Genomic DNA, 13644 nt, shown 5'->3' on the forward strand with positions numbered 1-13644 from the left:
GCAAGAGTTACATCTAAAGTTTAGTTGGCATTGAAATCTGAAGTGTTCATTTAAATAAAAAGGAATCTCAGTGTGATGGGCTGGTGACTTGCCCAGGGTGTACCCTGCCCTCAAACATGGATCCATCCATGGATGGATGGATTGAAAGAAACACAGTTTTTAGAAAAGTTGGATGAACCTGCAGCTTCTGCCCTGGATCAGAAACAGGAGCCCACGGCCATGAAGTTATAGAACAGTCGTAGACAAATGGCAGCCCGTGGGCCAAAACTGGTCTGTGTGCATGAAAATCTGGCTGGCCAGATGATTTTGAAAATCTGAGGGTCCTGCTTCATGGACGCAGTAACATCATCCATTGACCTGTGGCCAGCTCCTCCATTACCTGTTTGAAAACCTCTTTGCCAGTGATTAACTTGTTGAGCTGTGTTCGCACCCTGCTGCTTTCAGGGACTCAGTCTTCAGAAGCAGCACGCTGTTAGTTTAGCTACCGCATCAGTCAGCTTCGCCGTTAGACACCGATGAACTAGTTGGAACAATTCGTTCATACTCCAAGAGCACAAGTCGGAACGTAATCTCAACTTTGAAAGGAGATATAAACGCTGTGCGTCTTGGACAGAATGGAACAGGCTGTCAGCGATGGACAGTTCTGAGAGGAAATGTCCATCGGCAGCATAGCAGCAGCTTGGAGGGATCGAGGGAAACCATTTTCCGGTTTGACATCTGTCTGTCTAATGGGTCGGACAGACGCCACTATGTGTCTGTCCGAGCCACAGGCTGTGTGTTCCCCTCACATGAGGGTTTCTAGTTGCAGGATTTTCACTCTGTGTGCATGTGTGCCTACATGTGTCTGCAGGCAGAGGTCTGGAATGAGATGATATAGATATGACTCCCAACCTCCACCCTTAAAATTGAGCACACCCCTGAAACTTTCCTGTTCCCCTTGCCTCCCCTGCCTTTCATCCCCCGTTCTCTATGCTCTCCCTCGATTGCTTGTTTCTTTTACTGTTCACTTTTTCACAGAACAGGCAGTTCTGTGCTGGAGGACTGTCATAGAGAAAAGGAGTCACAGTCACAGTCACAGTAACACCTAACAATTACACGTCTGCTGGATGCTGTCTATCATGGATTGTATGTAAATCATTCATGCATCATTGTAGCTTTTTCTCTGGTCAACTGTGCTTCTTTATCTATGTGTAGAGTTTTACACTTAATCAACTTCAGCTACTAATCTATCCTTGAACTGCTTCCCCATGCCCGTACCCCTACCCACAGCCCTCACTCCCAAATTGTGTCTTTGTTTTGCAAAAGGTTTTGTACTTCCATCTTCCTGCCCTGCTTGATCCTTCTCAGGGTTTTGTTACTTCACTTTCACCAATTGAAACACACTAATGAAGGATTGGAAACTGTCCAGAATAGTTGGATGGACTGACGGCTTGCTGAGGGTATTTTACTGCCTCTGGTTTGAATCAGTAAGAGGAGGCCTCGGTTATGAACAAAGTGTTCCAGACAAACTGCAACAGCCTCATCTGTACAAATACAAGACAGAAGGACTGCTTACAGACGGGTACACTTAGATTTTAACCAGCTAAAAGAATAAGAATTTTAGTTCAACTGACTGGAGTTGTGTTAAATGCAGAACTTCATGCTGGTTTATTGTTTTCATTTCATTTACTGGTTCTCCTCTGTCACAATGAGTTGTTGCAAAAACATTTTTAGGAAGGAAGCTGGACGAGCTGTGGTTAAAAAAAAAAAAAAAAAAAAACACTCACACAGATGGTGCCAAATATGTTATTTGGCTCCCTGCATTTCAGACTATCTCATGTTTGAGTTGTATCTGCAATGTTTCATAAACATGAGGAAGTGCAAATGTGTGAAGCGGAAGGAAATATAAATATAGATTTGCCTTAAAGTTCAGTAGAGTACGTACATCCATACATTCAGTACCACGGAAAACCCTCAGCAGCAGCCTCCTCACTCTCAGCCTCAGTAACATGGAGATGGTCGTCCTTGAAAATGAACCTGAAGTCTTGATGGAAAACATCTCTAAAAAAGGAGACAGAGACACATCTGCAGCACCAGGTGAGAGACAAACACCAACATCAACTCAACATTAAACTTCTCCTTATTGAATACATGGAAGAGTATTGTAGTGTTTAAATAATGTGCTGAGTATTTGTCAGCGTTTCTTTTAAGATCTCACTGTTAAGTAAAGTTCTGAAAAAAAAAATTCAAAAACTTGATGCTGTCATTTTTGCATTCTAACTTTGCAAGATGTGGTCATGACTTTTTCAATCACTGAAATTTTGAAATATTTTGAATTTTATGGAAATGTAAGAATTGCTTCAGACCACAAACATTGAAACAAATCCTTGGTGTTGAAGAGGTGCACAATGACAGAAAAAAATATCCATGTTTTCTTTTGCTTGTTATATTTGATGCAATATCTGTTGGTTTATTTTAAAATTCATCTGAATTATTTGCATGTGTGTGTGTGCAGGTCTGAAGTTGCTCAGATGTGTTGCTGTGTCTTTTGGTCTCCTCTGCATCCTTCAGGTTGCTCTCAACATTTCCTTGAGACTGACCCTCAGTGAGTCTTTTTTGTTTATTTGTTTACATGTCAATTCTGACACAGTGAAGCTGACATTGTCACCTCTGTTTCAAAAATTAATTCTTTTTTACAGACTCTGCACATTATGTGATTATCTTGTTCATTTTCTGTAAAACACACCAAGTTCAGGAACATCAGTGTCATTTCAGAAACTGATATCGACAAACATTGAAGCACCCTCATTAGACAAAAAGTTAGGAAACATGTAAGCCTCTGAGCTTTAGATCTCAGTTGCGCAGTTTTATTTTAATTCCCAAGTGAGAACTTTCCACTTTTCTGTTTACTCATGGACACTGTAGAATAATTTTATAATATTCTTTACATCATGCTTATTATATTATGTTATTTACTATTGTTCATGTAATGCATGTCTCTGTTAGTTATAGTATGCTAGTAGACACAGGCGTAGAAAAGACATGTATCCTTTTTCTGTTCGCCAGCCTGCCATTTTTCATTTTTACGGCAGCCTCTTGGCAGCTGGACAGTTTGTTTTTTCTAAAGTCAAGACTACAGGTCAATTGTCTCTCTGTCTCCCTCTGGTGCAAATGAGGCTCATTGGACAAGAAATGTGACACTATGATTTGTTGCACAACACCTGGCATTTGGGAAGAGTTGAAGGAGACTTGATGGAGGCTAAGAGGGCCTCCTAAGGGGTCACGGACAGTGACCTTTGTAGGGAGGGGGGAACAATTGTGTCTTGAAGGAGACTCAACGAATGTTTGAACAATTGTGTCTTGAAGGAGAACTAATTAAGCACCAACGAACCCCCAAGAAATAGTATAAATAGATGGAGCGGAGAGCGATCGGCGCGTCAGTTCTTTTGGTCAACCTGGCTGCCAGGAGGGTTTTTTGGGAATAAAGTCCTCCTTTTGCATTCTGACTCTGACTCTGCCTGATTTTTCTGAGGAGAACTACGATGGAAGACTTCAAGAACCAAGAATGGATATACTTGAGGATTTTACGTTTTTTCTGGAATATATGTTTGTGGGGTTTTTTGCACCGTGACTGGCCTAGGATACTTTTTAAAATAAAATTCCACGACATATTATTGGCGAGCTCCAGCCAGGAGGAGTAACCGGAGATTGATTTTTATCTGTGGAGGAGGACTGATTCAGCACACTGTGGCCACAACAATTGGAGGTAAGCAGACATGCATTATACAGGAGATTTAAATAATGCCTACAACACTTTCATGGAGATACTTATTAATTTATACAACAAAAATTGCAAAATAACCAAAGTTGCTTGTGTCGAGAAAAATACTATTAATAACCCATGGATGACAAGTGGTCTGAAAAACGCCTGTAAGAAAAAAAATTATCTCTACAGAATGTTTCTCAAACTAAGAACAAAAGAAGCCGAGGTTCGGTATAAAAAATATAAAAATAAACTGATATCAATTCTAAGACAACAGAAAAAGGATTACTACACAAAATTAATAGAGAAAAGCAAAAATAGTACAAAAAACACATGGAGTGTAATTAACACAGTCTTGCACAAAGGCAAGGTTAAACCCATAATTCCAAACCATATAACCAAAAACAAAATAGACATTTTTGAAAAACAGGACATTGTAGAGGAATTTAATAATTACTTTGTGAATATAGGGAAAAATCTATCTCAAAATATCCCAGACGAAAACATAAATAGTGGAATAATACAAAATAATGAACGTAGCATCTTTCTTGAGCCTGTACAAGCAAATGAAATATTCAGTATTGTTCGTAAATTTCCAAATAAAAACTCCAATGACTATACAGACATGAACATGTCACTGATAAAACAAATAATAGATGTCGTGATTGAACCCTTTAAATACATCTGTAACTTGTCATTTACCACAGGAACATTTCCAGAGAGTATGAAAATAGCCAAAGTAATTCCACTTTTCAAAAAAGGAAATAAAAATGATGTCTCCAATTACAGACCTATATCGTTACTTCCTCAGCTCTCAAAAATTTTAGAAAAATTATTTGTGATCAGATTAAATAAATTTATTGTTAAACACAACATTTTAAGTAACAATCAATATGGATTTCGGACTAATCACTCAACCGCCACAGCAATTATGGAACTGGCAGAAGAAATCACAAATGCAATGGACAAGAAACGTTTCTTAGTAAGTGTCTTCGTAGATCTTCAAAAAGCATTTGATACTCTAGATCTGGGCTACTCAACCCGCGGCCCGCGGGCCGCATGCGGCCCGCATGCTATAACGGTGCGGCCCACGGCTGATTGTAAGCAGTGAAAAAAAAAATCTACTTTTAATGAGGAAAAAACGTTTCTGATATGCGGACACCAGAGGGCAGTGTGTTTGACCTCCTGACAACAGGCAGATAAGTGTTGCAACTGTGGGGCTGTACCAGCTGGTGGCGGTAATGCGCCAATAGGCTGTTTGGTCACCGCCAAAAACAAAAGACTCGAAGAAGACCGATCACAGTGGAGTTCATGGCTGCCGCCGGTAAAATTAAACTAAAGTTATGCGATGAACATAGGAAATTTCAACCGTCATGGGAGGAAGAATTTGCTTTTCTGGAAGTAAATAACAAACCAGTGTGCCTTCTTTGCCTAAAACCGTCCATTCCTAAACGAGCGAATCTTCAGCGTCGCCGCGACAGCTGTCACGAATTTAATTTATTACAGTAGGACTGCACCGCTCAACCTGTGACAACACTGCCACTGTTCTGTCACTGAGACACTTCCGAAAGTTTTGTTTTTCTTATTATAAATCCTACGTGTATTGGACTTTGCTAAGAAATGTGATACATCGTCCTGATTCCAAGTGAGTGTAATAGTTTTAGCTTTGACCTCTTCTGTCAGGGCTGCCTGTTGTGCACAGTTTCTGTGAGTAATGCACACCTGTGTGTTTTTCTTCTGTCATTTGGTTACATTGTTCTCCAAAAAGTAGGTCACCTGTTTATATGCTTTAAAATGATTGTTTTTTTGCCACCGGCAGGGCCGGCTCTAGGCATAGGCGAACTAGGCGGCCGCCTAGGGCGCCACGTCCCGAGGGGGGCGCCGCGGTCGTACAAGGGGCGCCACGACGCTCTGTGTTCCGTGTGCCCCGCTGTGCAGCGGTCCGACGCACTGCGCTCCTCGTCCTCGGCGCTGCCCGGCACTGATCGGTATTGTTCGGCATCGCTCCTCAGCGCACCCCCCGCTCAACAAATGTCGGGACCGCTCGAAACGCTCCCAAGGGGCGCTCGTCTCGGGCTCGCCTAGGGCGCCTCTGAAGCCTGGGCCGGCCCTGGCCACCGGTGATCTCTTTTGTGATGCACAAGATTTAATTTTTACTTCATTTATTTTTTGCAGGAGTAGGCCAATTATATTTATAAAGAATCCCTTAATTTATTTACCTTTTTGTGGAAAAAGACCTGCTTTTTTGTTGTAATTTAGTGAATTTCTCAAACGCATTGCTTGAAAAATATTTTAAAAACTTAAAAAAAAATACTTATGTTTTGTTACAAAAAATGCTAATATGTGTAGTAAGTATATTCATATTTTGTGAATAAAGCCTCATTTTTTAATTTGATATCTGACTTTTTTTTAAATGTCATGCCATTTCACCTTTTTGCTTCTTATTGGAAATGCAGAAAACAGCCACAAATAGATCTATAAGGCTTAGTGTAATGTATTTTCAACAAAGTCTTATTTTAGTTTTACAAAAGACTAATGTAGTTGTCTTTCTATTGTAATGCATTTAAAATTTCATTATTGAATATTACTTACATTATTTAAATGTCTTTTACATAATTCAGTCATATAAATGAGCAAACTTAGGTTGCGGCCCACGCAAACAGAGATGTTTCTCTATGTGGCCCACGAGCAGTGGTAAGTTGAGTAGCCCTGCTCTAGATCATGACATATTGCTGTATAAATTATATAAGTACGGTATAAGAGGTGTTGCTCACGAATGGGTCAAAAGCTATTTAAAAGACAGAAAACAATTTGTTCAAATCAACGATATAAAATCTAAAAATGGAAACGTAACTTGTGGGGTTCCTCAAGGATCCATCCTTGGACCAGTGCTCTTTCTTCTTTATATCAATGACATTGACACTGCTTCCAGCTTATTGAAATGCATCTTGTTTGCGGATGATACTACTTTGTATTATGCTGGAGACAATATAAATGAAGTATTAGAAATTGTAGAAAAAGAGTTTCAGAATGTTATAAAATGGTTCAACGCTAACAAACTATCTTTGAACATCAGTAAGACCAAATATATGATTTTCAGTTACAGAAGGACAGACGTTGACACAACACTGACAGTGGAAGGTATAGAGATTGAGAGAACAAATGAAATTAAGTTTTTAGGTGTATTGCTGGATGAACAACTAACATGGAAATCCCATATAGAGTACGTTAAAACTAAGATTTCTCAAACCATTGCTGTTCTGTACAAATTGAAAGAGTCACTTCACAATAATTCTTTGTTTCTGTTGTACAATTCATTGATTATACCATATCTGACCTACTGCGTTGAAGTCTGGGGAAATGCTTGTAAGACCTACATTGAACCACTCTTCCTCTTACAGAAACGAGCGATTCGTGTGGTGAATGGAAGTGGTTACAGAGACCACACTAACCCAATATTTATAAAATTGAAATCCTTAAAAATGAAAGAATTGGTAGAACTCAACCTTCTTAAAACAATGTATAAAGCTCACCGGAAAAAATTACCATTTAATTTACAGAATAGATTTGCAAAGCGAGACAGTCAATATAGATTAAGAGGCACTGAAGTTTTCAAACGACCAGAATCAAGAACCAAATTGAAAGAAAGATGCATCACAACAAAAGGAATCAATTTATGGAATAAACTTGACAGTGAAATTAAGAGGTCTCAGTCCATTCACATCTTCAAGAAATGTTTAAAAGCACAGTTATTGGGAGGGTACGACTCTGTTTTAAAGAATGGTCAAACTTAGAATGATTGTTTCTTTTGAACATATTTCATTAAGGTTTTTTTTTTGTTTTTTTTTGTATTTACACTTGGGAAATGGTTGTATTTGATCTGCAATTATTTGTGAAATGGTCATATTTGTATTTTGATTTAGTGAAATTGTTGTATTGAATTTTGCATTTTTTTTTTTTTTTGTGTGATATGTTAAATCTTGACAAATTGTCATTTATTTTATGTTAATAGGGGCAGACATCATAAGTCTCACTTCTTTCTGTTCCTTTTCATTTCTTTCTTTTAAAAAAGAATGAAACAAATAAAAAAAAAAAAAAAAAAAAAAAAGCAGATTAATTTATTCTGCGTCTAAATTTTTTGTGTGCTTATGTCTGGTCTCTGCCCAGGTGAAATCTAAAACCGGATTAAATTAATCCAAAAGAACCTAGATAAAGTTAAAAAGTGATTTTTAAAGATAAAAAAGAAAATTTGATTTAAAAGAAATTCAGAGGGGGAGTTCGGAGTCAGAATGCAAAAAACGACCAAATTGCATAAGAGTAACGACCATGGTGCAGAAAGAGTCTGCTTGCTAAGGGTAAAAAGGGGCCGCTTGCATGCGCGGACTGTCTTCAGGCTGCTATGTGTCTTATCTTCTGAGGGGGAAGTGACACCGCGGCTGGAGAAGGGTCGGCTAAGTATAAGAGTGGGAGCCGCTTGAGGATAATTCTCCTAAGACGGGAGTAGGCGCCAGTGTGGAGATGCGGATACCGCTAAGGGTTTGTTAGACAGGAACAACTGTAAATCAATACTTAAGATAAGGTTCTAAATTTTACATGGAGTAAAATGCATGCAAATTTGTTTGTTTGAATATTAAATACAAAACGCTATGTTTAACATACATTATTTACCCAACTAAATTAAAGAAAAGTTTAGATAAGTCTGAAATTTAAGTAGTTTAAATTTCTAGTGATCTGTATTAAAAGAGAATTTTGCAGTTAAATAAGGGTTTATTTGGAAATAATTAAGGTAACAATTCCTCATAATTTTTATGTCTAAATGCTTGCCAAGGTTGTTCTAAGTAAATAGCGCTCTATACTTTCTGGATGTGAGTGTGTTGTTTCTGTGTAATTTAACCTTAGGGCTGAATGGGTAATCTCTGCCATAAATAAAGCCTTCTAGGAGGGAGAGGGTATAAAACAGGAGACCCAGAAGTGGGTCCCTTACGGACGGCCGGTCCAACCTATGAGAGGTTAATTTGTTGACCCAGCGGAGAGACTGGGCTGTTAAAGCGAACTCTGGGTCTGAAGCGTAGGTTGTAAACTAGTAAGCCTTCTCCCAGGAGAGGAGAAAGTGTACACAAGAGACTCCAGGAGAGGGTCGAGCACGGATGGATCCGTCCCAACTGCGGTTACCGCCAAAGGTCAATTTGTCGGCTCAGCTGTGAGCTGGACCGTCAAAGCGAATTTTGGGGCTGAAAGGGTGGTTGTAAAACAAAAAGCCTTCTGACGCGGAGGAGGTAATTGTGTCTATGTCTAAGAGTGTGTAAAAAGAGCAAGTGAGTGTTAGAAAGATGTGAGGAAAGGAGAAGGGGTGACTGTGCGTATGAGACTGTCTGTGAGAGTTTGAAGGAGAGCAGATGGTAAAAGGAGCAGAAACTTTGGCCAAAAAAAAAAAAGTACATATGTAAATAAAATGCGCATGTAATCATAGGGTATTTTAGAATAATTATATAAATAGTGTAAATAGACAGAAAAGGAAGACTGACTAAATTGAGAAGGTGGAAAAGTTACAGCAGGTTTGCCTTCAAATGAGACAATTAAAGAGTATTTTATTTAAATACTGCAGCTTTTGTGACGTTAAAGTTTTTATTATGAGACGGGTATGGATAATTATAGATAGGATATTGCATTTTGGATGGTGGCAGAAAATAATGGATCGAATTTAGAACCCTATAGTACAGGGCTGCGTAAAAGAGTACGCTGAGAATAGAGTCAACCATGGGGGAGTGACTGCTAGTGAGGTAGAGGCAGCAGTGATAAGGAGTATTTATTACTCTTCGGAGAACATAGATGAAATGGAGAGATGCATGAAACAACTTATTATTGGATAGAATGTAGATATAAAAATGAAAACTAAAGTTGAATTGTGGCAAAATCGGCAGGAAATCATTCAGAAAACTGTGGCATTTGACCAGATATGTTATTCTAACAAGTACAGGGGGAATTCACCGACGTGCTCTGGACACGGGGATCAGGAGCCGCTGGAATGCAGGGGGGTTGGATACGTTATCTTCGCAGCTGAAGTGAAGCACCATCAAGACGGACTACTTTGCTGCTAAGTAATCTATTGCGGCACGGAGTGACAGTAAAATCCATGGTTGGATATCAGTCATTCCATGAAAGGGTAACAGGTTTCCCATGGATTGGTTTGTATCTCATTTTGGGCTTATGGTTTTATTTCAGTATGTATTTTTGCATTCTGAAAAAAAAAAAAAAAAAAAAAAAAAAAAAAAAGAGAGAGAGAAAAGACTTTAAACGAAATGCATTTTTTTTTTTGAAGTTTTGAATGTAACTATATGAAGAAAAATACACTAATTTAAATTTAAAAATGCCTCGACAAACTTTAACTTCTCGTTCTTCTCCACTCCTCCACTCGCCATGGCTTTCTGAAATGGGTGATTTATGTTCTGTAGGTGAGCGCTCCTCTTGCTCCTCTGGCTCAGATTTCACACATAGGCAGGAGGGGGGTGTGGAAGAGACAGTGATTGGACAGCTCTTTAGCAGAGTGCTTATTTATGCAGGCAGACAGACATAGAGATCTGTTCTACAAGTAGGTGGCCAGCTGTAAGAAATTAATTAATTAAGCAACGACAGACTGTGGTTTATAGGTGAATTGATCTATGTAGGGCGTACAGAAGGGTATGGTTCAAAACCGAAAACTGCAGCATCCTTAATGATTATATTAGAGAACTAGTATTGAGAACAGCAGTTCTAAATAAAAAAAAAAAAAATAAATAAATAAATAATTTATTGTACTAATATAAACTACCCCCACAGACACAGAAGCTGTGTGGAAAGAGTCAAGGGATTTAAAATGGATCAAGAGACAACGGGAGGCACAGGTACTAATATGACAGCACCCAAAATTTGAAAAAGAAATTCTAAAATGTATAGAAAATAGAACAACAGAACTCCCGAAGGGGCAAAATGGCCTCTAGGAGTCTTTGATGAGAAATGTTGTGATGAAATGGCATCAAAGATCAAGCATTATGAAGATGAAGATTTCAGCAACAGAAGAGAAGAAGATCTGAGTAAAGAACTGACAAAGTGACAACAATGCAACTTGGAGAACAGAGCAAGCAAGTTGTGACAGTAAATCAAGAGCAAGGAATGCTGCAATGGTTTTGGCTGGACGGGAGGCGGAGACAGCTGACACCCGCCAGGCCCACAGCTCCTAATAGCTCCACCCACCTATCAAATTACAAGAAGAGGGATAAGAAGGGGGGCTACACAACCAACTGCCAGGCAGAGGAGAGACGCCTGCTGGGGAAGAAGAGACTCTGCGGACAGTGGAGACAGATGACATTCCAACCACACTGCAATGAGTTCATCTGCGGAGGCTGCATAGGCCTCTACAGCTATGCCTGATGCTGTAGACCTGACTGAAGACCCATGGCATAAAAAACCCCATGATCTTTCAAGATAGATGGAGCCAACAATTTTATGCCAACTACAAGCCAACTACAAGCCAACATAATGTGCATACCAGATGGGGTATGTGGATTTCCCTGACAAGGAAATGGAAGAATCAAGCACTATGATGTGCCAACAACCAGATGATGGAAAAAACCAACAACCCTGATCTACTGGATCAGACTGATGGAGAACTTCAGTCAACTCTCGAAGAAGACGAAGAGCTAATTCTCCAACAAGTGTCACTGGAAGTATGGTCAAGACATAAGACTGATGGGGACAGAGTCAAATCAGTGAAACCCATCCACTGCCAAACAGAAATTGATACCCATTGAAGCAACATGCAATCAAAGGCATTGAACCAACCATGAATAGGATTACTAGAAATGGGAGTGCTAGTTAAAACAAAAAGTAGATGTAACACACTAATCTTCCAATCAAGAAAAAACAATTCTACAGATGATAGGTTGGTTCATGATTTAAGAGCTGTCAGTGCCATTGTCGATGCTGAGACTACTGTCGTCCCTGATCCACATATGTTTTCCCTGATCCACATACGTTGTTATCAAATGTTCCACCAGATACTAAATGGTATACGGTAATAGACCTTTGTTCTGCATTTTTCAATATGCCAATAGATAAGGAGTCACAGTATCTTTTAGCTTTTACAAATCAGAAGCAACAATATACGTATACTCGACTTCCACAAGGTTATGTAGAAAGTCCTTCAGTATTTGATAGAATACTAGCCTAAGACTTACAGCATATAAATGTTGCAAGCACAGTAATACAGTATGTAGATGACATAGGAAAGAGGAACATAGTTCCATCAGATAGAGGCTATAACTCGAGCTCCGCAGCCACAAACAGTAGGACAAATGCTTTCCTTTCTGGGGATGACTGGATATAACCATCCATGGATAACTGACTATGCTGGAAAAAGAAAAGGAAAAAAAAAAAAAAGCTCCATTACGTGCACTGAAAAAAGCTGCAGACCAATTAAACGTAAAAAAGGACCTGCAGTCGGCACCAGTTCTAGGTAATGAAGTTATTCTTGATGCTCCTGAGCTCACAATCCAGCGGTGCGCCACGGTGAATCCTGCCACTAAAATGGTAACTCCTGATGAGGGTATCCAATATGACTGTAAACAAGAAACAGACAACTTTATGAGGGAATGTGATGATTTACACAACCAACCAATAACGGCTGATGTGACTTTAATTATGGATGGATCTTGTTTTAAGGATGCCATGGACAACCATGTGGGTTTTGCCATAATTGAACTAAAGCCACATGGCACCTTTTTGGGAATTATAAAGTACTAAATTGAGAAAACCATGCTCTGCCCAATTGGCAGAAATAAAGGCTTTTAGGACACCCATGCAGATGAAATTGCCAAACTCTTACAAGTAATGTTACTTTTGATGGCAATTACAGCGATTGAATGCCCTGCCAATCAAAAGCCAAACAACTTAATAGCTAAAGGTAATCAATTAACTGATGAAGAGGAAAAAGGCAGCTGGGGTAAGTATGTGCCTCATACTGTTTGCAGTTGATTGTAAAACCTTAACTATTCTATCTTTTCTTATAGCAGCACAGGACAAGGCAGTCCCACAGGAAAAAACGGTGTGGCTTAAGGGGTATGACCATGAACACCCTGGATGGGCCGCAGCGGGGTTTGTGGAGGAATTGTACTGGACATTTTGTCTTGCCACTGTCTCTGCTACGCTGTGCTATTAGGAATGCGCATGGTCAGGACCATTGCGCAAGGGGGGAAGTGTTAAGACGCTTAAGAGATGTGTGGTGGTCACCATTTCTGGCACCCACAGTCGATCGAGTGCTGCATGAATGTGAAGTATGTGGTCAGTATAATACAAGGAAATCTTTTTCGGCACCTATTGCGCATATTCCTCCACCAGACGGTCCATTTCATCATCTGATGATAGATTTTGTAGATATGACTCAAAGAATTGGATACATGCGATATATTCTTGTGGTAATATGTCGTTTCAGCAGATGGGTGGAGGAAGTACCAACCCATGCACCAGACAGTGGATCTGTAGCAAAGTTTTGTGTAGAGAGGTTTTCCAAGGTTTAGTTTCCTGACACATGTAGTTCAGACAATGGATCCCACTTTGTGGTGGAGGTAATAAAACGTATTATGAAAATACTTGGGATCCAGCAGAAGTTTGGATGTGTATAACCAACAGTCGCAGGGAATTTTGAAATCTAAGGGAATTGAGTTCATAGCGAACAGAGAGAACAAACTAAGATGTCTAAGGATGTTTTGCTAAGTGTTGTCAAACTAACTAAACTAACACACTAACCCATCTAACACTGCATGAAATATGCATAGGGAGACCCATGCATGTGCCTTTTTTGAAGGGACTTTAGGAAGGTCTATCTTGTGAACAGCTGAGAAGTTATGTTCAACAATTGTCCTGGATTT

The sequence above is a fragment of the Salarias fasciatus genome, chromosome 6 (genome assembly GCF_902148845.1).
Source record: "Salarias fasciatus chromosome 6, fSalaFa1.1, whole genome shotgun sequence".
NCBI classification, from domain to species: Eukaryota; Metazoa; Chordata; class Actinopteri; order Blenniiformes; family Blenniidae; genus Salarias; species Salarias fasciatus.